Source organism: Cyanistes caeruleus, chromosome 6 (assembly GCF_971803275.1).
Source record: "Cyanistes caeruleus chromosome 6, bCyaCae1.hap1.1, whole genome shotgun sequence".
In the NCBI taxonomy this organism is placed as follows: Eukaryota; Metazoa; Chordata; class Aves; order Passeriformes; family Paridae; genus Cyanistes; species Cyanistes caeruleus.
This window is the reverse complement of record NC_141706.1, coordinates 41,817,179-41,825,653: the sequence shown is the minus strand read 5'-3', so window position 1 is coordinate 41,825,653 and position 8,475 is coordinate 41,817,179.

The following is an 8,475-nucleotide window of genomic DNA, read 5'->3' as shown; positions in this document are numbered from 1 at the left end:
GGTGGATTTTTGTTGTTGCTGTTGTTGGGGTTTCTATATTTGGTTTGTTGGTTTTTTTTAATGTCACATTAAAATGCCCTTTGTGAAATATCTCTTTGTATGATTGAAAATAAATATATTTGAGAACTCTGTGGTCCCTTCAGAATTATACGGCCCTTAAAAGCAAAATAGGAAGCATGACTGGGTATTCATAATTTATTGCTTCTCTGGAGTTTAATTCAAGCAAAGCACAGAACTGGTGAGAACACGATACCCCTTTCCCCCACAGCTTTGATCCCAGGATCACATTCTCGTGCTTCCCACACAAGATAAAGGTGGCGATGGTTTCCTCATGACGGGGTCTTCTCCTACGGGAGCATCTCAAATGCAAAATTATGTAAAGCGGATGATGAAGATGTCAGGAACTTCTGCGGGAGTTTCTCTCAGCTTCTCAGGATCCCGAGATCTTGTCAAGAAATTCCTGCTCGTCAGCAGGCTCCCTCCACAGCTAGAGATGCCCTCGGGCGGGTCGGTCCCATTTCGCCTCCGTGCCAAAGGTGTGTCCCTGAGCTCTCCGGCCGTGCGGGGTCTCCCGCAGGTGCAGTCTCCTGACGTCCCATTTCCTTAGAGCTGAGCTATTTAGGAGCGAAGGGACATTTGCTCAATTTTTTATTTTTAACGAGAAAGTCAGGGCGGCCGAAGGGCTCTCAGGGGGGATGGCAGCGGTGGGGAGGGCAGGGGACGGTCCCGCCTCCCCGCAAGCCGGCGGGGCTCCCCCGCTGCCCTCCCGTGCCCGCCCCGCTCCCCCGGGCCTGCGGAGGCCGCGCTGAAGCGGAGCTCAAGCCCAGCCGGGGCGGAGGAGATGCTGTCGGCTAGTCCTGGGCTAATGTTTCAACTTCTCTGGTGGCGAGAGCAAATTGCTCCGCAGAAACTTCTGTCGCACGGGCTGAGGTGTTTGCCGCAGTGAAATGTCCCGGGAATACCTTCCTCCGGAGGTCGAGGGACGGGCAGGAAGAGCCGGGAGAGGCATCCCATTTATGCCGGGAAATACGGGAAATGCCTGAACCGAGGGAGCCTGGATGCCCTGCCACACGGCCCCACAGAAACCTCTCTGTCCTTTGTGTGAAGAAAGGCTTTGTGCGAAGATCAAAAACGACAGAAGAAAGTACTAATTAAATTTTAAGCCCTATATTCTACTTGGGTAGGAAGGCCTCTTCCTGTGCCTTGCAGTTCTCTCGCTGGGAAAATACATTCACCCATCCTCACTGCAGTCCTCTGTTGCCTCCTCTCTACATTTTTCTTTTCTCTAATTCCCTTCGTTTGCTGGAGGTTTGTGTTACTGGATTGTCCCTGCATTCCTTTCAGATCTACAATGCTTTCCTTTACACCTTCTTCACAAAGGCTACTTAAATCATCCTCCAAACTGCTTGGCACTGACTTGTGCACGTCACCTTCAATTTTACGTTCAAGAGGTCCTGAGCTGTGCTTCACTTTTTTAGTTTGAAACCATGCTGTCCTGGGAAGGGCATTAGGGAGCTGCCAGGAATGCTGGTGTGAGACAGGCAAGCTGATGCCAGGCTGACGGAGCACACACATGTGCCTGGTGCTGGGCAGCCACCTGTAGCAAGGCTGCTTGATGCCTTAGAGACAGGTGATTTGAAGGGACTTTAGAGGGGTACATGCAGATGTTACACTGTCTGTGGAAACAGCACTTTTCCTGACATGATGGGGCTCTATTTGTTAATTCACACCATCGCCTTAGTTAGGCTCCTTTATGAAACACTAGTTTTTGTTTTGTTCCCGAATTACTGTCTTGCTAATAAAACAAACAGAATCTCAGGAGAAACAAGTAGGAAAAAACACATAGAATAAATAAAAAAATTAAGCCAGAAAAAGGAAGAAAATTATTGTGGAAGCAGCACTTAAAAAGACTGCAGCATGGGATTTTTTTATGCCCTCTAGTCTGGGTGGCAGGGGAAGTGCTATTTATGTAAATATAAGTACATCCATGCAGACATATAGTATGAAGCAGCACCAGGGCACAGGCTGGAGCATCAGAACTCTGCCACTGTTCCTGTCCCACTGCTGAAACGCTCCTTGGCAGCCCTTTGTCCCCCAGCCCCTGCTGGGCTCCCAGCACAGGGGTTACTCCAGCCTGGAACCAACATTACCTCCTTTCTTTGGAGGCAGAGAGTGCCACATGCACTCAGATGGCCGAGGGGACACCTCAGCAGGGGCTGTAGGGCCAGCAGGCAGCTTGCCTGGCATTGCACAGCCTGGAGTACTCTCCAGGAAGGCTTTTCTGAGTGGGCTCCTTACCATGGCCAGAAGCAGTGTGGAACCAGCTCCTCAGCCCAGCAGCCTGAGCACTGCGGAAGATGGGGCTGCATTCAGGCCTCCCCTTTCAAGAGCTCAAGCATGACTGCTAGCAAAACTTCCTGTTGGGCATCATCTACCTGCAGTTTACCTTTTAGACTGGTAGTTTATTTTATACAGCAGCTGCAGAGCTCTGTGAGGAGCGATAGATGGGAGTCTGTCTCCTCCCTTATGAGGACTTTCCCCATGAAAAGAGAGAAGACTGCCCATCTCTCACTCATGATCAGCGCTGACCTCACCTCTGTCCTGTCCTGTTGTGTGCTCAGAGTAACCTGAGAGTTGGTCCTTGCAATGATGTCTGTAGAGATTTGCTTTTTCAAGATAAAATTTTAACTATGTTTGTTACTGTGAATTCTATTACTGTATTAATTAAAATAATTATCTAATATGTTTCGCTTACATGAGGATAAAAAAGAGGCCTGGGGATAAAATAACATAGCTAAGGTGAAACAGGTTAAATTTACTTCACATATGAATTTTAAAAATGTAAAATTGTAATGATTTTTTCAGAATTAGTTAATGGCTCTGGATTAATCCTTGGATGCTTAGCTTGAGATATTATGATTGTCTTTTTCAGCCTAGAGGTGTATTTTTATTAACAGTTTGAAAACTTTTTTGTGTTAAAACACTGAAGATTCTTAATTAATAAGGACAAGGATGGAGCCCTGCTTCCATGTGCTTCTGTTTCACTTGGTGCAGCAATGCCATCATGTGCAGGAGCAAACTCTCAGTCAGAAAATCTCTTTTGTACACTGAGAACTGGGGATACTGATCTCTGTGGTGAAACACAGATAAAGGTGTGTGCTTTCTGGAAACAGAATTTCAAATCCTGTTTCTGTAGCCAGGACCTGTAGTCTGAGGGTTCATCCATCTGCTCAATCAAGAGGCTGCAGGTACTTCTTCCTGTTTCATGGGCACACATTTCTTGGAGAAATATGTGTCTTTCTGCAAGCAAGGTGCATTTTTCTGCTTCATATAAACATTATGTTAATCCTGGATGGAAGTGCCCGATCAGAGCCTGCCTGTAGTCATATGGCTGTTGTTGAATGTGTGGCTTCTGTTATTCCTGGCTCTGTAGATGGTGAACATGCTGTTCCTTCCACTTCCTTCGGTAACCGTCATCTGCACAATCTGAGGGTAATCCAGGGCACCACACACACACACACACTGTAGCCATTCTTTAAAACACAAATTCCTCATCTTTCCTTCATGCATTACATTTCCACACAATATTTGCAAGTCCTCATAAATGTAAAAGATGTTTTCTGACTAACTTTTTAAAGTGAAGATACAGTGAATTCATTTCACCCACTTTAACCCCTTATAACTGAAGTAGAATGGGACAAGCAATATCTGTAGGTTGGAATTTGAATTGGTACCTTTGCTCTTGATTGTTGTGAAACATCCAGGAAAAAGAGATAATTGAGAAATATTTCTAAATATGCATGATATGTGAAGACCCCCTGTAATGTGCTTTTTTTGCTAGTCCAGAAAAGTACATATTGCCAAAACTAGACAGTACTTGGCCATTTTGACAAGCAGAAATATGTCACTGGTGGACTGCCCAAAGTCAGAATCATGCAAAACCCTTTATAACTCTTCTATTTCACTTTTTGAAATAATAATATTTGAATATAATAAACTAATGGAAATGAAACCTAGCTGTTTGTCATTAATTGAATGAGAAAACCCATGGTTTTGCTGAGCATGATTTGATCATCTACACAGATGGTTGAAAGGAGCCACTTTTTAATATCTAGAAAGGACAGACATCATGATACCTGTATCTCTGTATTTTTATAATCTTTTGTTTAAAATATTTTTTTTGCAGAATTCCATGACAGCAAAGTAAACAGATTTATGATATCTATTTAGGTACCATGATATCTTTATTAAACACTGAAATTCTGATAACACTCAGAGTTTTCAGAAATAACTGTGTTTCTGTCATGTTCAATAAAACATAGGCTTTTAGGAGAATAACTTTTGATCCAAGGCAGTTTGTAGTCCCTGGAGATGAAATATCTCTTTTTTGAAATCAAGGGCACTGTTGTCTACCACTTATAGGGATGAAATTTCAGTCAGATTTCATTTTGGCATGTATTGTAAGCATTTATGTGGGCCCTAAAATATTTTTATAGTTTCTATTTTGATGATTTTTTAAAAAAAATCTGACACTTGTTGTCAAATCACTATTTTCTACACTCGAAGTTTGATTTACTCTCCAGAATTCAACTCCTTTAGCTAGAACTCGTATCAGTCTACCAGGTGGTAGACTTGGCTTTTGACTCTTTTTGCACTTGAATTACTACCCATCTCCAGCAACAGATGGAGCTGTAAGTATTTTTCTCTCTATCAGTGCTTTACTGTCCTTTTTTCCCCCCCTTCAGTAGTTTTTTGAATATATGTTCTTAAAATGGGAATTATTTGCCACAACACTAATTTACCTCTAGCTCCAAGTTATGTACTTCTAGAAACACAACTTCTCCAGGAAGTTCATCCAAGGTATGGAAAGGGTGTGCAAGTTACAGAGCTGAAAGCAAATTGCTTGCATTCTTTTTCCCTGAAGGCAATGGCATGTGTCAGCTTTTTTTCCCTGCAAAAGTAAAGAGCTGTGGAGAGTTTGTGGCATCAGAGAATGGTGGTCAAGGATGCCTGTGTTTGTCTGGTGGCTGGTTTTGTGTAAGGCTGAAGGGGTGCTTAGTAAGATTGTTTAACTCTTCTTGAATTGGGAAAAAATGAGATTTCCCCCTATGCATTTCCTTTGCAACAAAAACTATGGTTTAAAACTGGAATTATTCTGAAACCCATCCTTAGCCAGGTTCATCGCTCATCTCTGCTTGGGCATGTATCTGGAGGGCAGCCATGGATTAGAGACCAACAATGCCACCTAGACAGGGATGTGCAGAGTGATGGTTTCCTTGGAGGGTGGTGGTCCTAGTCTGGATGGCCGAGTATGACAGCCACACTGACTCCAGGGGTGAAATACCTTTGGTGGGGAAACCCTGCCTTTCAGAGAAATGCCTCCTACTAAGTGTAGATGGTTTTAAGGTCCTCTAAGGATGTGCTGAAGGCTTTTTATATTTTAAGCTCTATGAGCGTGTATCCTTGGCCTTTTGTGAGGCTGTTCTTTGAGCCATTTCGGTGTTTGCACTGGTATGGGAAGAGACAAGCCTGGTTCCTTTTGAAAGAACACAAGTTTGAGAGGAGAAAGCAAACAGTATGTTGGCCTTTAGCTCTGCCAGTTCCAGTCAATTCAGAGAGATGCTATATTGTACAAAGAGTATTCAGCACAGTGTTGGAATGAATAATTAATTTCTTTAAAACTTCTTCAAGTGAATGGTAGTTTTGAGATACCAGAGATTTCTGGATTAATTCCTTTGGGTTTTATTGATTTTTATTTCTGTCATTGAACACTGTATTCTGCCTTGTTAAATGGGTCTTAAAAACTTATTCAGATCATGAAATCAAAGAGAGGAAATATTTTGCCCTCCAAAACAGCAGAGATTAAAAGATAGGAAAAAACAATGCTTCTTTTATTTTAAAAAGTCAAGCTGAATGATGAATACAGATTTTCACTTCTGTGCAAAACTTATTCTTTTCCCTGTCAAAGCTACTGCCAGTTTGAAAGTGATATAAAACATTTTGAAATGAAGAAGCAGTACATAAATTAATGGCCATTCCTTTTTTTTCCCATGGAGAGAATTTTTAAAAACAGGTTTGTGGTAACCCTTAGCAACAGAAATTCAAGATATTATATTCACATATACCTAGCATTACTTTGTAGGACTAGGATTTTTCTGAGCCCTTAAGTTCAGAACTGCTTGGAAAAATATGAAGAGCAACATGGGTTATGGTAGAATTGCTGGAACTGTTTAGGATGACAGTGTTTACTTTGATGTCTCTGAGACACACACCCTGTCAAAGATTTAAAGGCCATAAACTCGTACGCTTTGTTCTCAGATTTTTGTTTTAATTCCTTCTGGTTTTACTGATACTGATTTCCTTTCTTTTGACACCACTGTCTGTATTGGCTCTTAAAATCTTACTCAGATCATGATATCAAAAGAGAGGAAGTATGTTCTTGTGTTGTCCAGCTTGGCAGGAAGATTGGTTAATTCCAAAAATGGGAGTGTGGCAGAGGATTTGAAGTTCCTAATTTGTTACCTCAAGTATCATCACTATTCACTATCTCTGAATTGCTCATTTATTTGTATATAGCATGACTTTTGCCACTGTGATGTAAGTAATTTCTTTCTGTAGTAACAATTGTGACACAATTTGACTATTGTTGGAAGAGAAAAGATTTTAAAATTTATATCTAAACCAAAAATTAAAGCATTTTATTTCGATTTGCTCACAAACTAATTAGTGGTGTTTTATTTTACATTAGAGTTTCAATTAAAAATAATGGAATTTTTATTGAAAATGTGAGCAATTTTATTTTTAAAGCATTGAAACACTCATGCTGTTCTGAAATTAAACATCTGATTTTGATATATTAGAATGATCTAATATTACTCTTAGTTAAAGATAAAAATACCTGAATTTTTTCACCAGATTTAATTTTACTTTCTAGAATATCTGTCTGCAGTTCTGTTTTCTGAATAATTCACTGTTCATAAAAATACAGTTCTTCAGGGTTTTTTTTTTTTCAGTTTGGTGCGTTTGCTTATGTGTGAAACAAGTACTGTAAGAAATATTTACACATATCACTTGATAATTAATGGTCAGTACCAATAGGTTAATCCATAGTTAACCCTTGTGGGACTCAAGTGTCCACAAAGCCAAGTACTTTTTGGTACTTTATTGCCAGTGGCAGATGTGACAGCCTCACTTTTTTTTCCCCCATGGATATGTCTTTCCAATATATCTGCTTTTATTAGCAGTATTTGGTGTCTCCCTAATGAGGTGACCACATTACAGCTTTGTCAAATTCCTTCCCAAGAATGGTACTTTGTGTTCAGATTTTTTGTTTATGTCACACAGTGTCACAAGAAGGGCTGCTGCAACCCTCAGAAGTTGATTTATTGCAATTACTCCTTGCTGGGAAAGATTGTTTTGATTTTTTGGTAGAATACATATTTTTAACATTTACATCTCAAACATTAAATCTCAATTTTTTTGTTTGCTTGTACTGCAGATATTTAATTAACTCGTTACATTAAAATTAAGAATGTTTTCCATGAAAGTATGCTAAAGGAATGCTTAAATACACTTTTTTAATGTTTCTGATACAAATACAGACAATTTCTTAAAAGAACACTAGTAGGAGGTCCATTCTTCAGTTTTATAAACATTTCTGTGCCTCACTAAGGCCCACAAGACCTGGGATGAGGCCAATGTAGACCAAATACAAGTTGGCTGATAAATGTGCAGGACTTTAGGCCAATATAAATGCATCTATGAAATGCATGTGTATGAAAAATCTGGGGAAAACAGTTTGAAGAAGACCACCAACAAATAGATCACACATGAACACTTCTTTCATGTGCCTGAAAGAGAATCAGTACAAATATATTTAGACTGTTTTATTTGTGGATTGTAATTTACCATAGGGCAGGAGAGAAAATGATGTTTTACAACTATGTCCAATCCAAGAGATGTAAAAAATAACCTATTATGCCATGTTGTAGAGGAATATATTAATTTTTTTAAGAAGTTTTCGTAAGTGAAGCAGCTGATAGGATGGAAGAAATAAATGCCTAAATTTATGATGTTTCTTTGTAGCATGTGTCTAAAGAAATGTATAATCATTTAGCAAATGCTACACAGAAATGCTAAGCTGAACTGATAAAATATGTGCAAGCTACCACCACGAATGCTGTACTTCATCAGCAGATTTTAATAACTCATTAGGTGCTTGAAAGGTAATCCAAATATAAGAAAAAACCAGTTCCATTTGCTAGGTAGCAGATGAAAGTGTGGTTGTTAAAAGACCCAGGGGCTGCAGCCCACAGTTGTGTTCACCAATCATTCTGAAGTCCGTGACAGTGAGCACTGTTCTGCCTCAGCAAGGGTTGCAGATTTGTACTGTTTATTAGGATTAATTCTGTACTCTAACTTTCAAAGGGAAATGTCACACTAATGCCAGCATTTATTGGTATCCAGCAAAATTTA